The sequence below is a fragment of the Capricornis sumatraensis genome, chromosome 9 (genome assembly GCF_032405125.1).
Source record: "Capricornis sumatraensis isolate serow.1 chromosome 9, serow.2, whole genome shotgun sequence".
Lineage (NCBI taxonomy): Eukaryota > Metazoa > Chordata > Mammalia > Artiodactyla > Bovidae > Capricornis > Capricornis sumatraensis.
In genome coordinates, this window is record NC_091077.1 from 16,392,001 (window position 1) to 16,403,534 (window position 11,534).

Below are 11,534 nucleotides of genomic sequence, written 5' to 3' on the forward strand. Positions count from 1 at the left end.
TTTTTTTAATTTATTTATGGTTGCTCTGGGTCTTCATGGCTTTTGGCACAGGCTTTCCTCTAGCTGTGTGGAGCAGGAGCTGCTCTTTGTTGTGGTGCATGGACTGCTTGTTGCTGTGGCTTCTTGTTGCGAAGCACAGGGTTAGGCACACAGACTTCAGTAGTGGTGGCTCGTGGGCTTAGTTGAAATCTTCCTGGACCAGAGATTGAACTTGTGTGCCCTGAGTGGCAGGTGGATTCTTACCTACTGCCTCACCAGGGAAGCCCCCACTTGTTTATTTTCTGTTTTTATTTCCATTATCCTAGGAGACAAATCTAAAAAGATCTTTCCGTGGTTTCTGTCTAAGAGTGTCCTCCCTATGTTTTCCTCTAGGAGTTTTATAGGATCCATTCTTGTATTTAGGTCTTTAATCCATTCTGATTTTCCTTTTGTGTATGGTGTTAAAGAATTTTCTAATTTCATTCTTTTACAGTTAACTGTCCAGTTTTCCCAGCACCTCGTATTGAAGAGATTGTCTTTTCTCCTTTGTATATTCTTGTCTCCTTTGTTGTAGATTAATTGAGCATAGATGTATGGGTTAAAGCCTCTTTTCTATGTAAGGAGACACATTCATAGGTTCCAGGAATTAAATTTTTGGAGGGAATAGAAACTATTTTGCCTACCATAAGTTCCTAGGAGAAGAGAATGGCAACAGCAACCCACTCCAGTATTCTTGCCTGGAAAATTCCATGGACAGACGAGCCTGGCAGGCTACAGTCCATGGAGTCACAAAGAGTCAGACATGACTGAGTGACTAACACTTTCAATTTATAAGTTCCTAAGTTCACAAGCTAAGCCAATAGGAAACTCTCAGTGAATAATGGTTGTTACTAAGGTGATCAGTAGGTCATTATTGACATTATGACTATTTATGCCTAGAAATTCAGTATCTCGAAGGTGGGAACTTAGTCTCCTGTGTCTCCATTGTTGGATCAATGATGTCTCCCTTTGGGGGAACAACGTCGCAGCATGTCAGCACCATGGACAGCGAGGGAGCTATCCAAGGTGCTCCTAAGGGCCACCTCCCCCCTCTGCCTTCACCTCCAAGCCTCTGACATCCCTGCCCCCTCCAGATCCTGGGGAACACATTAAGCTGAAAATTAAGCCCCGGTTTGTACCCTGCAGACATCTACACCATAATTGCCCCCCACTCCATGCTCACTTGCTCCTCCAATTCCACTAGCATTTCTTCTGCAACTCAAACTCTGCATGGATTCCTGCCTTGGAGCTCTTTACTCTGTGTAGTTGAATAAGTCTATTCTCAAATATTGCCTCTTCAGATTGTCTGAAAGTACTGTCTAAACCAGTTCCCCCACTCCCACTGTCCTGTTTTCTTGCCTTTTTTTCTTTGTAAAAAAATATTTTTGCAGCACTGCGCAGCATACATGCTCTTAGTTCCCTGACCAGGGATCAAACCCGTACTCCCATATTGAGAGCACAAAGTCTTAATCAGTAGACTTCTAGGGAAGTCCCCTCCATGCCTTTTTAAAAAAGTAATTTTATTTATTTATGTATAGCTGTGTGGGTCTTTGTTGATATGAGGCTTTTCTCTAGTTGCTGCGAGCAGGGGCTACTCTCTGGTTGCAATACACAGGATTCTCACTGTGGTAGCTTCTTTCACTCCAGAGCGTGGGTGGGCTCTAGGGAGCTCAGGCTTCAGTAGCTGCAGTGTGTGGGCTCAGTAGTTGTAGCTCCTGGGCTCTAGAGCACAGACTCAACAGCTATGGTGCATGGGCTTAGTAGCTCCATGGCGTGTGGGATCGTCCCAGACCAAGGATGAAACCTGTGTCTCCTGCATTGGCAGGCAGACTCTTTATCACTGAGCCACCAGGGGAGCCCCCTTCCTTGCCTTTTAACCATACTCCCTGACCACAGTTGCTTTGCTTGTTTATCATCTGTATCTTTTGGCTCAAATATAAGTTCCAACCCTGGAGGAACCTTGTGTAGAAGAGCTTTTGGCCCATAGTAGGATCTCAGTAATGTTTGTCTAATGAGATCAAGCTCTGGGGGTAAAGCAAAGATAGCTGAAATGTCCCTTATGCCCTAGGAATCTCGAGACCCCACTTGGAAGCTGCATAACATCCTCTTTCCCTTAAGCACATATGAGCACCACCAGCAGCAATAACAATGACACGTTTTGGAGAGAATTTCTATATATCATGTCTTGTGCTGATGGATACATATTCTCTCTTTGAACTCTCACAATAGCTCCATGGACGATGTATATTATTATTATTATTATTATTATTATTATCCCATTTCATAGAAGAGATAACTGATGCTCAAAGAGAGGATTAAGTGACAGAGTTGCTAAGAGATGGAGCTGGTTTTCGTATTCAGAAGCTTAACCGCCAACTTATACTATCTCCCTGGGAAGTGGATTTGTTGAAGTTTCCTTGGTAGGCTGCATTCCTGTGGACAGCACTTGATCCTCAGGAAAGAAGTTCTCTGTTGCCCTGGAAAGAGTCCCCTGATCACCCAGCTCCCTTCTCTCACTGATGCTGGGAAGGCTGGGACCCCTGGCACCTTAGAGTTGAAATGGAGTCTGTAATGGGATGATTTTTTGTTGTTGTTGTTCAGTTGCTAAGTGGGGTCCAACTCTTTGTGACCCTGTGGACTACAATATGCCAGGCTCCCCTGTCCTTCACTATCTCCTGGAGTTTGCTCAGATTCATGTCCATTGAGTCTCTGATGCTATCTGACCATCTCATCCTCTACCGGCCCCTACTCCTTTTGCCTTCTATCTTCTGCAGCTTCAAGGTCTTTTCCAATGAATTGGCTCTTCGCATCAGGTGACCAAAGTATTGGAGTTTCAGCTTCAGTGTCAGTCCTTCCAATGAATATTCAGGGTTGATTTCCTTTAAGATTTACTAGTTTCATCTCCTTGCAGTCCAAGGGGCTCTCAAGAATTTTCTCCAGCACCACAATTAAAAAGCATCAATTCTTCTGTGCTCAGTCTTCTTTATGGTCCAACTCCCTCATCCATACATGACTACTGAGAAACCATAGCTTTGACTATATGACCTTTGTCGGCAAAGTGATGTCTCTGCTTTTTAATACACTGTCTAGGTTTGTCATAGCTTCCTTTCCAAGGAGCAAACATCTTTTAATTTCATGGCTGCAGTCTCTGTCCACGGTAATTTTGGAGCCCAAGAAAACAACATCTGTCACTGCTTCCCCTTTTCCTCCTTATATTTGCCGTGAAATGATCGGACTGGCTTCCATGATCTTAGCTTTTTCAATGTTGAGTTACAAGCCAGCATCCCCCCAAATCCATATATTGAAATCCTCATCTCCAGGACATCAGAATGGAACTTTATCTGGAGATGGGGTCTATAAGAAGCAATAAAGTTGGAAGGAGATAATTCAGATGGGTCCTAATCTATTATGTGACTGGTGTCCTTAAAAAAAGGGGGGGGGCGGAATTTGAACACAGACACACATAGAGGAAAGGTGATGGGGAGACACGGGGAGAACATCACCTAAAAACCAAGGAACCCCTGAGACTTTGAGAAGCTGGGAGAGAGGCATAGAACAGATTCTCCCTTACTGCCCTCAGAAGGAATCAAGGCTGTAGCATCTTGATCTTGGATTTCTAGCCTCCAGAACAGAGATAATCCATTTCTGTTGTTTAAACTACCCAGTCTGTGGGTCCCTGGCTATGGCAACCCTATCAAATGAATAGAGAGCCCTTGGTTGGACCCAGGTGCATGAGGTAGATGGGTTAGTTTATCTGTCAGGAAATTTAGATTATGCTAACCAGGGTGCATAAAATTTAGATTATGCAGATGACACCACCCTTATGGCTGAAAGTGAAGAAGAACTAAAGAGCCTCTTGATGAAAATGAAAGAGGAGAGTGAAAAAGCTGGCTTAAAACTCAACACACAGAAAGCGAAGATCATGACATCCGGTCCCGTCACTTCAAGGCAAATAGATGGGGAAACAATGGAAACAGTTATAGACTTTATTTTCTTGGGCTCCAAAATCACTGCAGATGGTGACTGCAGCCATGAAATTAAAAGACAATTGCTCCTTGGAAGAAAAGTTATGACCAATCTAGACAGCATATTAAAAAGGAAAGACATTACTTTGCCAACAAGGTCCATCTAGTCAAAGCTATGGTTTTTCCAGTGAACTTTGGTGTTAGAGAAGACTTTTGAGAGTCCTTTGGACTGCAAGGAGATCAAACCAGTCATTCCTGAAGGAAATCAGTCCTGAATATGTACTGGAAGGACTGATGCTGAAGCTCCAATACTTTGGCCACCTGATGTGAAGAACTGACTCATTGGGGAAGACCCTGATGCTGGGAAAGGTTGAAGGCAGGAGGAGAAGGGGCAACAGAGGATGAAATGGTTGGATAGCATTACTGACTCAATAGACATGAGTTTCAGCAAACTCTGGTAGTTGGTGATGGACATGGAGGCCTGGCATGCTGCAGTCTATGGTGTTGCAAAGAGTCGGACATGACTGAGCAACTGAACTTAACTGAACCAGGGTGCCTAAAGAATACAAAATTAATTTCTTACTCCCAGGATATATCCATCACAGATCCACTGGGGATTCTTTCCCATGTGCCTTCACACCATGACCCAGGTGATGAAGCAGCCACTGCCTGGAATGTGTCAGGACACCATAGCAGAGGATAGGAACTCTCTGGAGGGCCTTGCGCCAGCCATTCAATACTCTGGCCCAGAAATGACACAGCATTTCTGTTCACTTCTCATTGGCCAGAACAAGTCACGTGGTCCCACCCAACTAAGAGAGGGCAGGAAAGAACAGCCCTACCCTGTGCTCAGAAGAGACAGCATTGGAAACATTTGATGTACATTCATCACTAATAAAGTTAGTCAGATTTCACTGGATCTTCTTGAGCTGTTTTGGCTACTTCTCTCTATGCCGGAGCTTGAGCTTCAGCTAACACTAAGAAATCCTGGGGTTCCAGAGGCCTGACCCGAACTCACAGAAGCTGGGCAAGAAGAGTGGAGCTAGAGGAGGCTGATGGAGCCAGGCTCACAAGAGGGGTATGTGTGTATGTTTCTAGCCAGGTCTCTGGAAATGCCCATATAGAGATTGGACAGCAAAGTGACAACTATGTTGGACCCCAGACATCTGGGAAGTTGAGTTTAAAAGACTTCTTATACATAGAGTTAGCTTATGGCCCAGCAATAACACTCCTAGGCTTCTACCCAAGAGATATGAAAGTATATGTCCACAGAAATGTTGTACATGAAAGTTCAGGGCATCATTCTTCATAATAGCCGATCAGATGCCCAACCACTGATGACTGAATAAAAACATTGTGGCATATCCATACAATGGAACATTTATTTGGACCTAAGCAGCACAGTGGTAAAGAATCCCCTTGCCAATGCAGGAGACACAAGAGATGCGGGTTCGATCCCTGGGTTGGGAAGATCCCTGGAGTAGGAAATGGCAACCCACTCCAGTATTCTTGCCTGGGAAATCCCATGGACAAAGGAGCCTGGTGGGCTACAGTCCATGGGGTCACAAAAGAGTCAGACACAGCTAAACACAACAGAACAAAAAAGAATGACGTACAGATACATGTTACAATGTGGATGAAACTTGAAAACATTATGCTAAGTGAAAGAAGCCAGATACAAAAGGCTACATGCTGTACCATTGCATTTGCGGGAGTGCTTCCATTAATATGAAATATCTGGAACAGGAAATCCCTGGAGATAGACAGATTAGCAGTTGTCAGGGGTTGGTGGAAGGGGAAGTGTGGAATGACTGCTAATGAGCTCGGGGTTTCTTTCTGGGGTAATGGAAATGTTCTCTTTTTTTCCACCCAGCTTTTTTTTTTAACCAAGGTATAATTGACAAAATTATAAGATATTTTAAGTGTGCCATGTGATAATGTATACACTGAGAAATGATACTCTCCGTCTAGTTCATTAATACCTCCATCACCTCTCACATTTACTTTTTTTTTCTTTTTTGGTGAGAACGCTTCAATTCTAAAAGTTTCAGTCATACAATACAGTGTTATTAACAGTAATCACCATGTTATACATTAAATCCTTAGATCTAGCTATTCATCTTCTAACTGAAAGCTTATACTCTTTACCAACATCTCCCTATTTATCTCACCCCCAGCATCTGGAAACTTCTTTTCTCCTCTCAGTTTCTATGAGCTCTACTTTTTTCCTTTAGATTCCACATATAAGTGATTGCAGGACTCCCCTGGTGGTCCAGTGGTAAGACTCCATGCTTCCACGACAGGGGACATGTTTCCATCTCTGGTCAGGGAACTAAGACCCAAGTGCTGCATTGAGCAGCCAAAAATTCTTAAAAAGTAAGTGATTGCAGTATTTGTCTTTCTTTGTCTAGTTTATTTCACATAGCACAATGCCCTCCATGTTCATCCATGTTGCTGCAAATGACAGAATTTCATTCTTTTTAAAGGCTAAATCATATTCCATCCCCTATATAGTGGGGAAAAAATACATATCCCATTTTCCTTATCTTTTCATCCATCAAGGAACACTTCGGTTGTTTTCATACCTGGGCTATTGTGAATAATGCTGCTATGAAATAGGAGTGCAACTATCTCTTCTGGAAAAAGGTATCATTTCCTTTGGAAGTAGATCCAGGAGTGGGATCGCTGGACCATATGATAGTTCTACGTTTAATTTCTCGTGGAAACCTCGCTACTGTCTTCCACAGTGGGTGCACTGATTTACATTCCCACTGACAGTGCACGAGGGTTCCCTTTCCTCCACATCCTGTGATAGAAATGTTTTCAAATTGATAGTGATGATGGTTGCACAACTCGGAAGAGACTAAAACCTACTGAACTGTACACTTTCAGTGGGTGAATTGAATAGTGTATGAATTAGGTCCACAGACAGGGCAGGGGACCTTTGGGAACAGGGGACTTTGTGATCAAAAACAGGGACCTGGGGGAACTCCCTGGTGGTCCAGTGATTAAGACCCCACACTTCCGCTGAAGGAGGCATGGGTTCAGCCCCTGTTCGGGGAACTAAGATCCTGCACGCTCTATGGTACAGCCAAGAAACAAACAAAACAAAAACCAACCAAATAACAGCAAGAAAAAAATAGGCACTTGGACATTTCTCCAAGGGGGTGAGGAGCTGCACCTTGCCAGCAGGTTGATTCAAATTCCTCATCTGTGTCTTTTACATAATTTTTGTCCCCAACTCAAAGGGTTGCTTTGTGATGTAAATAAAATGGAACAGAACTTCCTAACAGGAGGGCAGGCAGGTGAGTGTGCACACACTCACACATACATAAACACACACACACACACACACACACACACACACACCCCTCCCTGGATCACCTCATCTCTACCACCTACCACCAGGGGGCGATCCTGCCATAATGTTTGGGTGTTTGGCCTCCACAGCTGGCTCCCTCAAGGGTGGAGCTTTCCTCTGCTGGCTCCGCATGGGTTAAGTGTGGAGTCCCAAGCTGACTCCCTTTTTCTTTAAGGGGTGCTTTTTCTCATAAAATGATTATCAATGTGCTTAGCATAAAATTTAAAACCACATGAAGCATAAAAATAAAGGTAATATATGCTCACTTGGAAATACATATTCATGACACACGCTCCTTAGAGCATTCTGAAAACATGAAACATAAAGAGAGAAGTCGCCTGAACTCTGTCGCCCAGAGGTGAACATTGCTAATATTTTCTTCTTTCCCAGTTTCTTACTCTTTGTTGGTGTCCAGTCGCTCAGTCGTGTCCAGATCTTTGCAACCCCATGGACTGCAGCATGCCAGGCTCCTCTGCCCTTCACTGCCTCCCAGAATTTGCTCAAACTCGTGTCCTGCTGAGTTTCTGATGCCATCCAACTCTCTCATCCTCTGTTGCCCACCTTATGTTCAGTTTAAATGTTCTGGGTTTGCTTTTTTTGAAACTGAAAGCCATGAAAGAAAAGACAGACGGATTTGATGACATGGAAACACACTAAACAAAGACAAAAGGGCCAACAGAGCTGCAGCCCTGAAGGAAATATTTGCAACATAAATGATAGCAAAAGGGCAATTATTGCTACTGTTTTATTAACTAACTGCTCACTGAATACTGGATACTCTTCTTGGCCTTTGTATACATAAAGTAATTTAATCCTCAACCCTATGAGATGGATACTATCATTATCTCTATTTTACAGATGAGAAACAGACACAGAGAGGTTAAGTAACTTACCCAAGGTCACACAGCCAGTAAACAACTGAGCTGGAAGCAAAGCAGCTTGGCCATGGAGTCCATATTCCTAACCCCTACATCATCAGGCCTCTTTATATAAATTAGGTTAACATCTGGACTGTGTAAGCCGGCTAGAAATAGAAATAGGAAAAAAAAAGACAGCAACATGCTCAGTCTCACTAGTAATCAGACAAATTTTAATCCTCATTCTTTAACTTCTGCTGTGCTCCGTTGTGTCTGATTCTTTGTGGCCCCATGGACTGCAGCCCACCAGGCTCCTTTGTCCATGGAATTTTCCAGGCAAGAATACTGGAGTTGGGTGCCATTTCCTACTCCAGGGGATCTTCCTGACCCAGGGATCGACCCAGTCTCTTGAGTCTCCTGCATCGGCAGCAGGCTCTTTACCACTAGCGCCACATGGGAAGCCCAGCATTAAAACTATTGCAAGCATCCGATCTTATGGAGAATTGGATGAATAATAAGCACTGCCACATTGTTGGGTGGGGGAAGTGTGGATTACTGCAACTTTTTTGGAAGGGAATTTGACTGTGGTCGAACAAACCATTTAAAGCACATCACCTTTCACCTGGCCACCCTAGAGCCAACAATCGATCCCAGGAATATACGTGCCCAAAGATGTGTTCTCATCAAAGTCTTGCTTGCAATGATGCCATTGCTCGTAAAAGCAGAACATGGAAAACAGTCTTGACGACTGACAATAGGGGCATAGTTAGACAAATTATGGCATGGCAGACTGTGGGAACGCAGCACAACCATTAAAAAAAATGACATGGAAAAATCCCTGTGTGTGTTGCTGGTGTATTGCTCCGTGGGGAAAAAAAAAAACAAGCATAACATTGTAACATTGTATACAGTCTGATTGCACTTATTTTAAAGAACATGAGTGATACACAAGTATGTACATGTATAAGACGCCCTGGGAATTTATTCCAAACAATTGACAGTGGTTTCCTCTTAGGAAGAAGTGGCAGGGGGACAGTTAAAAGTGGAACTTCTGTATCATCATTTTTTCCATTCTTTGACCTTTTTTTTACAATGAGATTGTACTATTTCAATAATTTTAAAGCCCCCCAGAAAAAAGCTTGTTAAATATTCCTCTAAAACAAGATTCCTGGGACTTCCCTGGCAGCCTAGTGGTTACGATTCCATATTTCCTGCGGGGGAAGGAGAGGGTGGGACGAATCGAGAGAGTAACGTTGAATTACACACGCTGGCAGGTGTAAAATAGCTAGCTAGTGGGAAACTGCTATGTAACACAGAGGGCTCAGCTCGGTGCTCTGTAATGACCTCGAGGAGTGGAATGGGGAAGGAGGTAAGAGAGAGGTTCAAGAGGGAGGAGATATTTGTGTACGTATGGCTGATTCATGTTGTCATATGGCAGAAACCAACAACTATGCAACGCTGCTGTCCTCCAATTAAAAATGGGTTTTTTTTTTTTTAAACTGCAGGGCCAATTAAAAATGGGTTGTTTTTTTTTAAAAACTGCAGGGCTTCATGAAAGGAAAAGAAAAAAAAAAAGATTCTTTGCTTCTACTGCAGGGGGCGTGGGTTCAATCCCTGGTCAGGGAACTAAGATCCCAAATGGCTTGTGGTGTGCAAAAAAACAAAAAGAAAGAACAAATAAACAAAAGCACGGGACTCCTTCTGTCCCTGCCAACTTGGCTGCTGCGTAATTATTTAACCGGTTCTCTCCTGCTGGGCGTTTAGGTTGGTTCTAACTTTCACTATTGTGAATGAAACTGGGATGGATATCCTTGAATGTTCACCTTTATTTGCCTCTGTGATTTCTTTATGCTATTCCCAACTGATTAGTGAGGAGATAAATACACAAGCACATATTTATTATTTTTTTGCTCTTAAGGAAAACAATCCCAGATGTGGAAATACAGCATTAAAAATAAGTGATTTGGATGCGATTAACCTCCGTGGGAAAAGCATCTGAAAAAGAATAGATACATGTATGTGTATAATGGGATCACTTTGCTGTACACCTAAAACTAACACAGTATTGTAGATAGACTATACGCCAACATAAAATTTTTTTAAAAAATTTAAGTGAAAAATATAAATAAATAAATCAATGATCTGGGGAATTCTCTGGTGGTCCAATGATTGGGACTCTGAGCTTTCACTGCTGAGAGCACAGGTTCAAACCCTGGTCAAGGAAATAAGATCCCACAAGCCAAGCTGAATGGCCAAAAGAACAAATAAATAATTTAAAAATAATAAAAATACATGGTCTTGGTAAATTTCTTGATGCATTGTGCCAAGTGGTCCTGGAGAAACTGTCTGTCATCCCCAGCAGCGGATGCAAGTCTCACTCCAGAGGACAGTTGAAGACCCGGGACACGATCACAACTGGAAAGCACCTACTGATGGGGTGACTGACATCTGGACTTTCACTGATGCAACTGAAAATGGACTATCTCACATCCATGTAGTGCTATGGGTTTCCCTGGTAATTCAGCTGATAAAGAATCTGCCGGTAAGGCAGGAGACTCGGGTTCAATTCCTGGGTCGGGAAGTTCCCCTGGAGAAGGGATAGGCTACCCACTTCAGTATTCTTGGGTTTCCCTGGTGGCTCAGACAGTAAAGAATCCGCCTGCAATGTGGAAGACCTGGGCTCTTCGATCTCTGGGCTGGGAAAATCCCCTGGAGGAGGAAATGGCAACCCACTCCAGTATTCTTGCCTAGAGAATCCCATGGACAGAGAGGAGCCTGGAGGGTTACAGTCCATGGGGTCACAAAGAGTTGGACATGACTGAGTGACTGAGCAGACAAGCGTGCCATTCTCCAAGACACTGCCTTTCCACCTTTTTTCATTCTACAGTTCTGCTGGCAGGATAAAGTTTTGGGGAATGATAGGAAGTGGAACAGAAAAGCACAAAGCAGGAAGGATGGACTCGTGGGGGATAACAGCTTTGGAGAGAGCAAAGGAAAAGCGTGAATGGTGGCTTGGAAATTTCAGTGATGTGTCTACTCTCTCATCTCATTGCCTCATCTACTCCTTCTCTTGGGCCTCCCCACACACATATCTTTGAGGCCAGTTTCCCCCAAATCACCATTGAACTGCTCTGTCCTTGTATCAGCTGTGACTGCCCATTCTTTCTCCTGCAGACACTCCAAGCTAGCCCTGACCCTGGGGATCCCTCTCCTTCCAGAAGCCCCTGCCCACTCAGTCCTTCACCCGTGTCTCATTTTTCTCAATCCTTCAATTTCTCGGACTCCCACACAGGCATCTCCAGCCCTGACCATTACTCTTGAGGAGCTCACACA